The sequence below is a fragment of the Orycteropus afer genome, unplaced genomic scaffold (genome assembly GCF_000298275.1).
Source record: "Orycteropus afer afer isolate SDZICR_OR568_19922 unplaced genomic scaffold, OryAfe1.0 scaffold00343, whole genome shotgun sequence".
Lineage (NCBI taxonomy): Eukaryota > Metazoa > Chordata > Mammalia > Tubulidentata > Orycteropodidae > Orycteropus > Orycteropus afer.
This window is the reverse complement of record NW_006921930.1, coordinates 2,998,101-3,013,838: the sequence shown is the minus strand read 5'-3', so window position 1 is coordinate 3,013,838 and position 15,738 is coordinate 2,998,101.

The window sequence follows — 15,738 nt, the reverse complement described above, 5'->3', positions numbered from 1 at the left end:
AGGCAGTGTTCTTTCTTTTTGTAATTATTTTCTATTTAAAGAGCCTTGGTGGCACAGTGGTTAAAACAGTTGCAAACCAAAGCTTTGTGGTTCAAACTCATCATCTGTATAGGACAAAGATGTGGCAGTCTGCTTCTGAAAAGATTTACAGCCTTGGAAACCCTATGGGGCAGTTCTACTCTGTCCTATAGGGTTGCTTTGAGTCAGAAGCAACTCAACAGCAATGAGTTTCTCTTTGTTGTTGTTGTTGTTGTTATGTGTTGTTGAGTTGGACCCAACTCATAGTGACCCTCCTTGGGTTTCCGAGGCAGTACCACTACAGAAGTAGATTGCCCAACTTTCCTTCCGAGGAGTAGCTGGTGGGTTTGAACCACCAGCCTTCATTTTCTATTTATTTTGTGTTCCTAAAAACATCTGAAAAAATCAGGCATAAAAGTAAAGTATATGGTGAATTGTTTTCTAAATATTTCAAGTGTATTTATAGCCAAAGTTCTCTTTCCTTTGTAGACCTGTGCATTCTGATTTACCCTCTAAACAAGACAGGCAACACTCTCTCTTCAGTAGTGGTGCCATCTCTGGGGTAACATTACATTTTGTGAAAGGGAATAATATAATACATTTTGAAAAAAAGACCTATGTGCCTATATCTCACTATACCTCAAATAATCAAGAGTAAACCCTTTTGCAGATTTATCTATGTTCTCTTTCTTCAACTCTCATTGATTACAGAGGGTGGTGGTGGTTCTGTGTTAGAATCCCTACCTTCAGTGTGGGAGACCTGGTTCACATCCCAACCAATGCACCTCATGCATAACTACCACCTGCCTGTCAGGTTCAGTGATGTTTCCAGACTAAGATGAATAGGAAGAAAAAAACAAAACAAGCAAACAAACCAACAAAAAATCCATTGATGTCAAGTCTATTCTAACTCACAGTGACCTTACAGGGCAGAGTAAATCTTTATGAAAGTAGATTGCCTCATCTTTCTCTCCTGGAGTGGCTGGTGGGTTTGAACTGTTGACCTTTTGTTTGGCAGCCAAATGCCTTAACCAGTACGCCACCAGAATTCCAGACTAGGAGGAAAGGCCTGGCAATGTTGTTGTTGTTATGTGCCGTCGAGTCAGCCCTGACTCATAGCGACCCCTCCTTGGGTTTCCGAGGCAGTATCACTACGGAAGTAGGATTGCCCAACCTTCCTTCCGAGGAGTGGCTGGTGGGTTTGAACCGCCAGCCTTCTGGTTAGCAGTCAAGTGCCTTAGCCACTATGCTACCAGGCCTGGCAATATACACCCACAAAATCAGCCAATGAAAACCCTATGGATCCCAATGATGCTATACCATCATGGGGACGGTGCAAGAGCAAGCAACATTTTATTCTGTTGTGCTTGGAGTTGCATTGACTCAGAGGTACACTCTATGATAGTTAATGACTGTCTTTACACTTCCAAATAAGTCAATGATAAATTTGTAGGCACTTTCTACTGGTTCATAGGTGTCAGTCTCCCTAAGCAGCCACAACTTAGGAAGAAATCATCTTTCCCTCCCTTTGTATCTTGCACAGTGCTCCTGCAGTAGATATTCAGTAAGTACTTGCTGATTTATTGCTTCTTCAAAACCACGAAGCTGTACACACATAGAGTGTAGAAAATTGCCCTACAAATAAAGATAGAAGGCAGATTTTTTGTCATGTGACAAAAATGATCCATCCACCAGAAGAAGGTTCAAGGGCAGAAAGTGAATTTATGGTATACTTCTCCAGGCATTAAGAAGCTGTCGCAGTACTCTCCATAGAGTGGAAAACAATGAGGTACTTACTGACACTTGCATTTAACACCTGCTGGCCCACCCTGCTAAGTGGGCCAGCAGAATAAGGCAATTATCCAGGTGACTCATGGAAATAAGCCATTTTTAGCTGAAAAATCTAAGCAGTTCCAGCTAAAGTAGGTTGGTACCTGGGTCATTCAGACAAAATCAGGTTGTTTTGTTTAAAATTTCTGGTAGTAGGGGGAAGATTGGAGGCCAAATGACAAAAAGTTCAGCCAGAAGCTCTCCCAAAATCACTTCTTATACCTGACAGGTGTGTTTCATTAACAACTAAAGAAAGAAGGGCACTGATGTTTGATTGCTTGTGATTCTCCTGCATACATATACAGACATAGTCTTAAATTGAAACTATGAGCTTTTGGTCTTAAGGAATTGTCTTTTACAATCTGTAATTAGGGGGAAGAGGAACTCTTGATTCTAGAGATACTTTCTATTCAATCACTGGGAGGAACTTCATATATATCAGATTATTTAATAAGAGCCCTGGTGGCTCAATGATTGAGCACTTGGCTCTTAACCAAACGGTTGGTTGTTTGAACCCACCCAGTAACTCCATGTGAGAAAGACTTGGTGATCTGTTTCCATAAATATTGTTGTGGTTGTTGTGAGGTGCCTTTGAGTCAGTTCTGACAGATAGTGACCCTATGTACAACAGAATGGAACACTGCCCAGTCCCGCACCATCTTCACAATCCTGGCTATACTTGAACCCATTGCTACAGCCACCGTGTCAATCCATCCTGTTGAGGCCTTCTCCTTTTTCTCTGACCTTCCACTTTATGAAGCATGATATCCTTTTCCAGGGAACGGTCTCTTCTGACAACATGACCAAAGTAGGTGAGATGATGTATGGCCATTCTTGCTTCCAAGGAGAGCATTCTGGCTGCACTTTATCCAGAACAGATTTGTTAGTTCTTCTGGCAGTCCATGGCATTTTCAGTATTCTTCACCAACACCATAATTCAAAGGCATCAACTCTTCTTCATTCTTCCATGTTCATTACCCAGCTTTCACGTGTATATGAAGTGATTGAAAATACCATGGCTTGGTGAGGCGCACCTTAATCTTCAACTTAACATCTTTGCTCTTCAGCACTTTAAATAGGTCTTTTGCAGCAGATTTGCCTAGTGCAAATCAACGTCTGATTTACAGCCCAGAAACCCCACAGGCAGTTGTACTCTATCACATGGGGTCACTATGAGTAGAAATCGACTGAATCGCACCTAATAACAATAGTTTTTAACAATAGATGCTGGCACAAAAACCATAGAAAAGTACTTGGTTCTCATGGAAATAAGCATTTAAAGTCTGTATTTTTCATACTGAACTTTATAAAAGACCATTTTCTGGCTGTGACATCTGGTACACGTGAGTCTTTTACACACTTTACCAAAAGGATGGTTGATGACTACTGTTGAATGAGCTCAATGTTGGATGAACTTTGCTGAAAATCTGCTTCCTTATGTGTCCATGCTACTTCCTGCCAGAGCCACTTTGCTTTCTTGGCTCTCTGCAGCAGCATTGCTTGGACTTGTATCTCAGTAGGCTGTTCCATGTTTTATCTGCAGACTCTGTTCGCTACAGCTCTAAACCTACAGACCCTGTCAAAGAAGCTACTTTAAGCCATTGTGTTTTTCCAAGCCACAGCAAGTTCAGCTTCAGTGGTAAGAGGACAGATGCAATAAGGTAGAGCAGAATGGTGAAGATGGCCCAAGTATTGAGGAGACTCATGAACTTTCAGGGATATCTCTTGGTCACAGATCAGTCTACCTGGATCCCCTTGATCATTAGTAGTTCACCGTATAGACACTGGAGTCAGACTAACTAGTTGCAATTCATGGTGACCTCATTTGTGTCAGAGTAGAACTGTGCTCCAAAAGATTTCAGTGGTTGATTTTTCAAAAGCCAACTGCCAGGCCTTTCTTTCAAAGCACCTTTGGGTAGACTCAAACCACCAACATTTTGGTTAGCAGCTAAGTAGATTAATCATTTCACCACCCAGGGACTATCCCACTGCCATTGAGTTGATTCCAACTCACAGCAACCCTATAGGACAGAGTAGAGCTGCCCCATAGGGTCTCCAATTCTGTAAATCTTTACGGCAGTCACTTCTTTTTCCTGTGGAGTGACTGGTGGGTTTGAACTGTTGACCTTTTGGATGGCAAGCAAGTGCTTTAACCACTGTGCCACCAGAGCTCCTATCCAGGTACTATCCAAACCAAATTCATTGCCTTTGAGTCAATTTTGACTCATAGTGACCCCCATCTGGGTTTCCAAGCCTTTACAGAAGCAGACTGCCTCATCTTTCTTCCATGGATCAGCTGGAAGATTTTAACCACCAACCTTTTGGTTAGTAGCCAAATTCCTTAACTACTACACTACCAGAGCTCCTTACCCAGGGACTAGATAGCCATAAAATCTTGGCTCTTTGCATTTAATAATGAAATGACTTTGGCCATATTCCTTTAACCTCTCTAAGCCTGGTTTCCTCATCTGTAATGTGAGAAAAAAATATTAGCATGAATTTGCATTTTGGTTATCTAGTGCTGCTCTAACAGAAGTACATCACAAATGGGTGGCTTTAATAAACATATTATTCTTTTAAAGTTTTAAAGACTAGAAGTCCAAGTTCAAAGTGCCAGGCTCTAGGGGCTGCATGAAAGTCCCTCGACTTTGGGCTTCAGCTCTGTCTCTTTCTCCTGGCCCACTGGAACTAGAGGTGACTCTTCACTCAGGCAACTGCTGGCTGCTGAAGCTAACAAGCCCAAGGACAAATAAAAGGACACAGTCCCAATATTACCAAACAACACAGCAAGCCACCGATTCAAGTCCAGAGACAGTCCCGAGGATTGGCAGACAACATGGCAGGCTACTAAATGAAGACTCTGCTACATGCAGAGTCTGAGTGTGCCAAAAAGCTGTAGACCACTCCCAAAGCTTCTCCTCTTATACTGGAAGCAGACCACATCCCTAAGGCAGCTACTCAGCTGCTTGTGACAGATTCCACCATGGAGTTGATTGACAATTTCATCATAGGCAATAACTACAACCAGCTGCCCAACCACTCAAAACCAGGCCCAGCTAAGTTGACAAATGACATTAACTACCACAATTCCACCCCTTGTCAACTTGACATCTATACAAGGTGTTTGGGTGACCCAAATCTCCTAGACTATCTGAGTGGAAACCTCACCCCTTGGCCTGGCAGGCCCCATTCTTCTGCCTCTTGGGCATGGAAGCCCTGGCCCCTCACTTTTGGGCAGAAGCTATGGCCCCATCCCAGTGGCCCACATGAACAACCAGCCCCACACTCTAGAACCAAGTTGGTGAAGGTCTAACCCTTTGAAACCCAGGAGGCTGTAATCATTGCACTCCTAGAAGCTATGGTCCTACCTTTAAGGCTGAGGTAGCTCTGCTTCCTGTTTCCTTGGTCTCTCTACTTCTGCAAATTAGTACACAAAGGCAAACCCACTCTTCAGGAATCTTCCTGCCCAAAAGACACTCAGCTTTCTTGTTCCATGGGCTAGCAAGTTTGTTGTTGTCTCGTGCCAGTCTCTCAGCTCTGCTACTGCCATCTCTCTGCTGGGGTCTCTCTGCCAGGGTCTTGGGTCAAGGATGTACTCCACTCCTCTTTCCATATTTTAGCTATCTGTCAGAGCAGCACCCACTCTCTCGGTACCAAATTCTGTTTTGGTTACCTCGTGCCCCTCTTAACAGAAGACACCACAAATGGATGACTTTAACAAACAGTTTATTCTCTTACAGTTTTGGAGGCTAGAAGTCCAAGTTCAGTGTGCCAGGCTCTAGGCACTGGGTGAAAGTTCCTCAACCTTGAGCTTCAGCTCTGCCTCTTGCTCCTGGTCTCCTGGAGCTAGAGGTATCTCTTCACTCAGACAACTGATGGCTACTGAGGCTAACAAGCCCAAGGTTGACAAATAAAAATGGTACAGTCCCAATAGTACCAAACAACATGGCAGACCACTAATTCAAGTCCAGAGACCCTCCCGCAAGATCAGCAGACAACATGGCAGTCGGTTAAATGAAGACTCAGTTATACGCTGCATTCAAGCATGTCAAAAAAACTTCAGACCATTCCCAAAGCTTCTCCTTATAAACCAGAAGCAGACATACCCCCTACAGCACCTACTCAGGTGCTTGTGGCAGATTCCACCATGGAGCTGATTGCCAGTTTCATCATGGGCAATAACTGCAACCAGCTGCCCAACCACTCAAAACCAGGCCCAGCCAAGTTGACACATAACTTTAACTACCACATCTTGCAGGGTGATTGAGAAGAGTAAATGAGGTACCATCTATACCACACTTGGCACGGGAATGGTTCTAAAATGATAGCTATTTCCCTTATCATTATTATGATCACCATCATCATCATTTTCTTTCTAGTACTTTAGGAATTGTCAGCCTATTATTCCCCAGTAATATTTCTCCTTTGGAAAATCACAAAGCAAAACATAAATTAATGAATTTCCCCTTCTTTCATGTCCCCACATTAGGCTTGTGGCACATTTAACATTTTCTAAGGTATTTAAATAGAAATACTGCTAAGAAAACCAGGATTGAAATGCCTCTAATCTTTGTGCTAGCCTTTTTTTTTTTTAACACTTTACTATTGACAATCACAGTCATGCATGAATTTGTAAAACTGGGTTTAGAGAGACTAAGAGACTAAGAAAAGATCATCTACAAAGAGAAGAAAAAATGGGGGCAAGTTGTATTGGACATTAATTCATGGACTGGGGTCTCAATGATCTGAATTCAGGTTTTCGGGGAAAAATGGAAGAAAGAAAATTCTAAGTGGCAGCAGGGAGGAAAGAAGAATTATTGATGTCACTTAACACATTGACTACATTTCTTAAATCAAGAGTGAGCCACATGGTTGTCTTAAAATTATCTGTGTTCCTATGAACCAACAGAATGTTTTATAAGAAGACTGTCCTGGAAAATAGGGAATTTGGAGTACTATCATCTGAAACAACAAATCCTAGAGGGCTCTTCATAAATGTTAGAGTTTGAACTACAAACTACAAATCTAGTATGAATCCCTATTCCATGGGACATTCTTATTCAATGGCTTTTGAGTCCCTATCTGTACTTGGCTGAATGAGGTATTCAGATAACATTATCAGTATGGTGTACTGGATAAGATATTTGGCTGCTAACCAGAAGGTCAATGGTTCAAACCCACCAGCTGCTCTATGGAAGGAAGATGGGGCAATCTTCTAAAGATTTACAGCCTCAGAAACCCAACAGAGGTTGCTATGAGTCAGAATTGACTTGATGGCAAAGAGTTTGGTTTTTGGTTTGGTATTTATCCTTTACAATTGAAAAATCTGTGATAAATATTTCTGCTTTTTGTAACTATTTGCAGACTAGTTTTGATATTCATCTCAGTTTCATCAAAGCGACACATTGCTTTTTTTTTTTTTTTTTTCAGTTAAAAATTTCTCCAGTTGCATTTCTGTTATTTGGTATTTGGTCGCTGATAAGAGATCTATCGCTTCTAATCCTCAATATGGCAGATAACTAAATCCAGCAGATTTGTTATTTATAAATTCTTATCCATCACAGTGACTTGAAGCTAAGAAAAATATGGTTCTTCAATTACATACAAATTATCTTGCTGTATGTAAAACAAATTAGAATAAAAATTAAATGGAAAAGTATATCTTTGATTAAAAAAAAGTGAAAGAAAATTACTTCCATAATCAACAGTAGTATTCTTTATTAAAATTCCCTTAAGTTATACTGTTTATTATGTCACTGAACTGCTTAACGCCTTCCTATGAGTGCCCTTACCTTTCTGTGAAGTCCGTGATGTCCAGGATGATCTAGTCCCAGCCTATCTCTCCACACTTACCTTTTGCCACTCTCCCTTGTTTTCCTTTCTCCCAACATACGAGCCTTCAGTTCTTCCCAAACACTAAATGCCTTCCTACCCCATGGTCTTCGTTCACATGAATACCTTTACTTGGGTACTCTTTATCCTCTTTCCACTCCACCGCTCTACTTTTCCTTTACCCTGTTGCATATGTTTCTAGCACTCTGTGCATATCCTTTGTCATACATGTTCATTATCATAACTAATTCATTATGGGAATGCTAACTCTCCTCCTGTTGGGTTCAGAGTTTTATGAGAATAGATACTTTATCGTTTTATTCATTGTTGTGCCATTTCTCCTAATAGAAAACACACAGCAGGTGCTCAATAAACATTCACAGATTGGTGGAATAAATGTTATAGATTTTCATTAAATCTATAAAGTTGTCATATTAAGCATATTATAGCTTTTTCCTTGCTTAACTAATTGCATTATAGTTCTTATATGAAGATAGCACTCTTTTTCAGTCACGCAGAATCAGTAATTTTAATAATCAATGTTTATGAAAGTCCCAAAGGAAATGCTTCCTTTACCAGTTTCTAGTTTAGTTTTGTTGAGTTAGTGGGCACAGCTGCCTTGACTCACACCTGCCTAAGAAGAAAGTGCCCAGCTTTCTTGTTAAAATTACTTGCCTTTCTGTCTATTAATTCCAACCAGAATTCTTGCTTCCCCACCTAACCAGGCCTATGGAGGATGACCTACCTTTTGTTCCCAAAGTTCTTATATCTTGCTTTATTTTAAAAAGTTAAAGAATACTAACAATTGAAACATTGGTACCTTATTAAGTCCTCATAAAGACTTCTTTTATTCTTGTTAGGTAGCTGTGATGTCACATATGCAACTATAGTGTCCCATCAACTGGCACAGACCAAGAATGTAAACTACTCTGCAATTGTCCAAATTATAGTGAACATCAGATAAAAGGCTTACCATTCCCTGTTCTCTATTTTCAGGAGCTGTAAATAACTCAGCACAAGCAGAACTACCCACCACAACAACACAATGCATTCTAGAGATTTGAACAGGAGGAGAACAGCACTGCAGGTTCAATAATGGAAGTGGAAGCCATGTAAATTATCTTCTTAGCCACCCAAGTTGACCAGAGCATCATGACAAGCCACACTTCTTCTTGGACTCTGCATTTTGCCCTCAAAAAATGTCTACCATACAATGTTGCTTTCATTTGCTTCCCGTGTGTGGTTAGCACTAAAATAAAAAAGTGAATCAATCATTTCTGTTTGTGAAACTCTTTAAAACAGCTTTCACAATAACCAGATAACTCAGACAAACTGGCCTGCCCTGATATTTAAAACACAAGACCCTTTCAATTAAATAAAATAGAAATGCTATTTCCGTCTGCCCAAAGAGAGGTATGTTGATACTGGTTTCCTTCAAGGTGTCCTGTGATCAAATCAAGTCAATAGCGTAAGTGTCCTCCCGGCCTTGTGGAGGGTTAGCTCAAGGAGCAGCACAGTTTACAGAGGATCAGTTGCCAAAATGTGAGCCTGGCTTTGGCTCCAGTTCCTTTTTGGAAAGTAAAGAGTGGAAAATCCTGTCACATTGGAGATTCAGTTAAACTTGATTCAAATATTTAGGCTATGACTACCCAGGTTAAAGTGGAGTTGGAATACAGATAATTTGATTGATGTATCCCTTTCTTCTTCCAGATCCTCTCCTCCTTCCTGACACAAATGTACATGTGCACTTGCACATGCACACACGCATGCAGTTTGATTTCATTTACTCTTTTTGAAAGGCACAGCTCTTACTTCTCCTTCCTTTGAAGTCTGATCCCATTCCATGCTCCTAGCCATGGTTTGATGCTCCTCCTCTAGTTTCCAATAGTGCCCTATGCTTATCTCACTTATAAGATTTATCATTTATATTTGTTTGTTGCCGTTACCTTAAAAAGACAATACACTCCTTAATGGCAAGAATTTTATTTGTGCTTATTTTCTCAACACTTAGATCTGTTCTTAATCAATTATATTTGATAAAAGAATAAATAAATGTATTCATTCCTTGATAATTATGGAATTACACTAAAAATTTCATTTTAGAGTCACAAAAGCTCTGACAAAGTAATTTTCTTAGAATGGGAGACAACATTTTCTCTTACTGTTATCCTGAAATCTTCAGCCTGAAAGTGTGAATGTTGAGATTCCCAGGCTGCCTAAGAGATAGCACATTGCCTAAGGAGCCTTTGAGTAGGCTATTGAAAATATTTTATTTGCAATGATTCCTCCACTTCAGTTTAAAATTCTGTGGGTTCTATCCTATTTTTCTAACCCTTCAGTCGGGGGGATGCTCTCTCATCTCTATTCAGCTTCCCAGATCAAGGAGGAAGAGCTTGCTTTCTCCTGCTCCCACACTGCTATTTCTATGTCCCTGATCCACCGTCTTTATCCCTTCCTCCAACCCTCTTTCCATTGAAATTGCCCTCTTAATGGCTACAACCACTACCTACCAATATCTAGTGCATCCCCCTATGTATATATTGAGGACTTTGGCTCTTGATTTATGGTTTTCTTGTCCTGTAGTCTCCAGGAATCATCTGAGACAACTGTACTACCAACACTCCAAAGTCATCTAAACCTCCAATGCTTGACCTCCTCTGCTTCAGTCACTATATCCCACATGAGGTTCTTGATTCTTCAGTTTACTTGATTTATCCTGCATTTTTTTTTCCTGTGAGGAGTGTTGAAGAGGTAAAAGTAAGGATGGACAGAGGCAGGGGTTTACCCTGCTAGGAACCTTGGGCAAAATATAAGTTGAGTCTCAGCCATATAACTAAGCAAACTTAGTCACTGATCTTGTAAAGGAGACTGAGGAAATAAGGATAGATCTAAAATATCAAGAGCAATTCAGGAAGGTAAAATTAGTCTGACTGATAAAAATGCAGAAAAGTGTTGAGAAAGAAGTAGTCACAGTCATTAGTCCTCTTTTGTGGCTGATGTTATTGTTGCTCTGTGTTGTCAAGGGGACTCCAACTCATAGTTATCCTATAGGACACAGTAGAACTGCCCCATAAAGTTTCATAGGCTATTATCTTTATGGGAACAGATTGCCTAGTCATTTCTCCTACGGAGCTACTGGTGGGTTTGAACCACCAAAGGCTAGCAGCAGATCACTTAACCATTGCACCACCAGGGTTTCTTAGTCCTCTCTTAGCTGCTTAAAAAGACCCTGTAATTGTAAAGTCAACTTGTCCCATTCCCACCCCTACCCTCATTCTCACCTTTGGATACAATATTGTCTCCAGATTTTTCCCTAGATTTTTTGTAAGGCTGAAAGAAGAAAAGAGCTGGTGAGCCAGTAGAGGAAAGAGAATTAATCTACTCAATCAGGAGTTGGAGGAGAGCTGTTGTTATTAGGTGCCACTGAATCGATCCCAACTTGTAGTGACCCTATTTATGTACAACAGAACGAGATATTGCCCTGTCCTGCGCCATTCTCCCACAATCTTTGCTATGCTTGAGCTCATAGTTCCAGCCACTGTGTCAATCCACCTCATTGAGGGTCTTCTCTTTTTTCTCTGACCCTCTACTTTACCAAGCATGATATCTTTCTCCAAGGACTGGTCCCTTCTGACAAATGACCAAAGTAAATGAGACGAAGTCTGGCCTTTCTTGCTTCTAAGGAGCGCTCCAGCTGCAATTTTTCTAGGATGGATTTGTTCATTCTTCTGGCAGTCCACAGCAGTTTCAGTATACTTCACCAACACCACAATTCTAAGGCATCAACCCTTCCGCAGTCTTCCTTGTTCACTGTCCAGCTTTCATATGCATATGAGGTGATTGAGAATATCGTGGATGAAGTGAGGCACACCTTAATCTTCAAAGTGACATCTTTGCTCTTTAACATTTTAAAGAGGTCTGTTGTAGCAGATTTGCCTTGTGCAATAAGATGTCTGATTCTTGACTGCTGCTTCCATGGGTGTTGACTGTGGATCCAAGTAAAATGAAATCCCTGACAGTGTTAATCTTTTCTCCATTTATTGTGGTGTTGTTTATTGGTCCAGTTGTGAGGACGTTTCCTTATGTTGACATGTAATCCATACTGAAGACGATAGTCTTTCATACTCATCAGTAAGTGCTTCGAGTCACCTTTACATTCAGTAAATAAGGTTGCATCATCTGCATATGACAGGTTGTTAATGAGTCTTCCTCCAATCCTGATACCATACTCTTCATATAGTCCAACTTCTTGGATTATTTGCTCAATATACAGATTGAATAAATATGGTGAAAGGATACGACGCTGATGCATGTCCTTCCTGATTTTAAACCATTCAATCGTCCCTTGTTCTGCTGAATGACTGCCTCTTTGTATATGTACACGTTCCTCATGAGTACAATTAAGTGTCCTGGAATTCCCATTCTTCACAATGTTATTAATAATTTGTTCCCCCCCTCATCTGTCAGTTTGTCATACAGTGGTGACTTGCATGCTGCTGTGAGGTTGGAGACTATGCCACCAGTATTTTGAGTACCAACAGGGTCACCTATGGTGGGCAGTTTTTAATGGAGATTCCAGGCTAAGAAAGATTGGGCCATCCAATTCTGAGAAAAATTGGCCACTGAAAACCTTATGAGTAGTATTGAAGCACTGTCTGATATATTACTGGAGGACAGTAGGAGGAAGAATATGAACAGGACAGCTCCCTCTGAGGGCTGGTGTGACAAAAGGGAATGGTGGGGGTGGGAAATAGCAGGCTTCAGCAGTATACAACAGAATGGCAAGGGAAAGAAAAAAAAAAGAATTCTAAAATTGAATCCTATTTATGCGTTTGAAGGAATACACATGAAATTCCTAATTGTGTGCATATGCTTGTGTGTGTTTTTATCTGTATTCTCCTCTGGGCCCGAACCATGTAGGTCTCAGCTTCAATTGAATCATTCTAAGATCTGTTTTGAAGGATTGATATCAGACCTTGGACTAGACTGAACAAAGACATTTAGAGTAGAGAGCTTTCCTTAGAGCGCCTGTGACCAGCCCCTGAGTGAGCATAGGCACACAACCAATTTGGGTAGCCTTGACCTCCCACTACTGCTCATTTGCAGAGTGCCAATCCCTAACCCTAGATCAAGCCAACCATCTGTGTCTGTGGGCCTGGTCCCAAGCTACCAAATGCAGTTGGATAAAATTGGCTCTGAAACAAACATGATTTTCAAGCTCAGCTGGACCGTGAGTGCTGCTCAGCAATTCTTTTGCTTACCCACGGTTGGCTCCCTTTCCCATTCCCAACAGCAGCGGCACTAATACTTTACCCTTCTGTTCCACAGCTCCAACCACATTCTCTATTCATTCATGAAAGCATTCAGCAATCATTTATTGAGCACCTACTAAATTCTAGGCACTTGTATAGGGACTTGTGGAAAATAAATAGTATTCACAAATTCTTCCAGGTTTCTGTCATCATAAAAGTGGATTTTATTTCCCTACCACCTGAACCTGGTCTGTCTATTTGCTATGGTCAAGAGAATGCAGCAGAAATAAAGTTGCACTATTTTCTAGCAAGGAGAGCTCTGGTGGCATAGTGCCTAAGGCATTTGACTGGTTACCAGAAGGCTGGTGGTTCAAATACACCAGCCATTCCTCAAAATAAAGGTTGGTCAATTTACTTCCAGAATGATACCACCTTGGAAATCCAAGGATTTGGATGAATCAGACCTGACTCCATAGCAGTGAGTTTGGGTTATTTTGTCCTTTTCTTTTTTTTTTCCTAGCAAGTGGGGACATTGGTCCTTTAGTAGTATTGGTAGCCTTCTCACCTTCTATTTCTCCAACAGCTAGGATTCATGAGTCCAGGAACAAAGGGGTGGAAACGGGAGTGGTCCCACTCACTATTACCCCTAGTGACCCACTCAAAAGATTTTTGCTTCCTGTCCCTGCTACGCTATGCTCTGCAGGTCTAGAGATCTTAGTCCCAAAGGGAGGAACACTCCCACCTGGAGACACAATACTGATTGCGCTAAACTGGAAATTAAGAATGCCACCTGTCCATTTTGGCTTCCTCATGTCTCTGGATCAACAAAGAGCATTACTGTACTATCTGGTATGATAGATCCTGATTACCAAGGGGAAATTGGATTGACATTACATAATGGAGGTAAATAAGAATATGTCTGGAATACAGGAGATTCTTTAGGATGTCTCTTAGTACTACCATGCCCTGTGATTAAAGTCAATGGAAAATTACAGCAACCCAATTCTGATATGACTGCTAATGGCCCAGACCCTTCAGGAGTGAAGGTTTGGGTAGCCCCACCAGGCAAAGAACCACAACCAGCTGAAGTGCTTGCTGAGGGCAAGGGAAATACAGAATGGGTGGTGGAAGAAGGCAGTTCTGGATATCAGCTACGACCACGTGACCAGCTGCAGAAACGAGGACTGTGATTGTTATATTTCTTCATTGTATATGTGCATCAAATATTTTTATTTCCTTCTGTTATGAACTGTGAAATGTAAATAAGGTTAATGCATTTCAATTGTATATGTGTTAGTGTATCATGTTAGGTGCAAAAATGACTTTATAACTGTCCTTATTTAGAGATTATATATGGTTAAGAAGATGTGTACAATTGTTGAGTTGACAAGGGGTGACATATATACATATGCATATATATATATACATATATACATATATATACATATATAAATACACATATACACAGCTGGAGCTGTGTGTCAACTTGGCTGGACCATATTTCTGTGTGGTTTAAGCAATTGTGATCTAGGTTGTTCCAATGACAGCATCAGATGTATATGTTTTGAGCAGCCAATACGTTGAAAGGGTGTTTCCCTAGGGGTGTGGCCTGCTTCCAGTATATTTATGGACATCCTGGGAAAAGAGACACTCTTCTGTGGATCAGGATTCTATTGTGCTGCCTACAACAGTCCGTGAGAGAACAATCCACCATTCAGCCTAGTGATCTTGGATTCGTCATTTGTTGGAGTCAACAGCCGGTATACTGCCTGCCAACCTTGAGCTCATCTGCCCTTGCAGCTGCATTGAGTCAGGAAAAGCCTCCAGCTTGACGTTTGATACAAGAACTTTGGACTTGCCAGCTTCTACAAGTGTGCTCCACTTTCCTAAGATAAATTTCTCTTTCTCTGTATATATAAGCTTTACTGATTTTGTTTCTCTAGAGAACTCAGTCTAACACACCTTCACTGCTAGATTTATGTACTAGTCAACATAGCTTCTGCTATCCTAGAAAAAACACACTAAAATGTCAGTGACTTAACATAGTATCAGTTTACTTCTTATTCTTGTAAACATAATCAGCTTTGACTGGATTTTCAGGACTATTGTATTCAATCTTTTAGGAAGCCATGCTTCTTCCATTTAGTGTCTCTGTTATCTAAACCTTCATCCAGCAAGCAAAGACATGGGGATAGGGAAGCTCACGTGAAAAATTGTTGGGGACCAGGATATGGCACATAATGCATCTGCCTGCACCCCAGTGTGTGAAATTCAGTCAAATGGCCATACTTAACTACAAAGGAATGTGGAAAATAGAATCTATACACATGGGAATAAGAAAAAATGGGTTTTAGTGAATACATGTCACTCAGCAATTGTCCCTCTTTCTGGTCACCCAAAGAATGTTTCACTCTTTCTTCCACACATTAACTCTCTCCCTTATGGAGACAACCCAGCAGTCTATCCACTAACTCTATTTAGCTCAAAATCCAAGATTCCTGGGTGATGTACAGTTGCCCTCCCCCTCTCTTCCCTCATGTCTGGAGGCTTTTATTTTTTACTTTACTCTCATGGATTTTTGTCACTACAATTCTCTCAGAAACTCATTAGCCTTCTGATCTATTTTCTTCCAGTCTGTTCCACATACTAGTAACCCAACAATTCTTTCCTCTATGTAATTACTCGGGAGCTCTGGTAGCATAGTGCCTAAGGCACTTGACTGATAACCCAGAGGCTGGTGGTTCAAACCCACCAGCCACTCCTCGGGAGGAAGATGGGGCAATCTACTTCCATAGTGATACTGCCT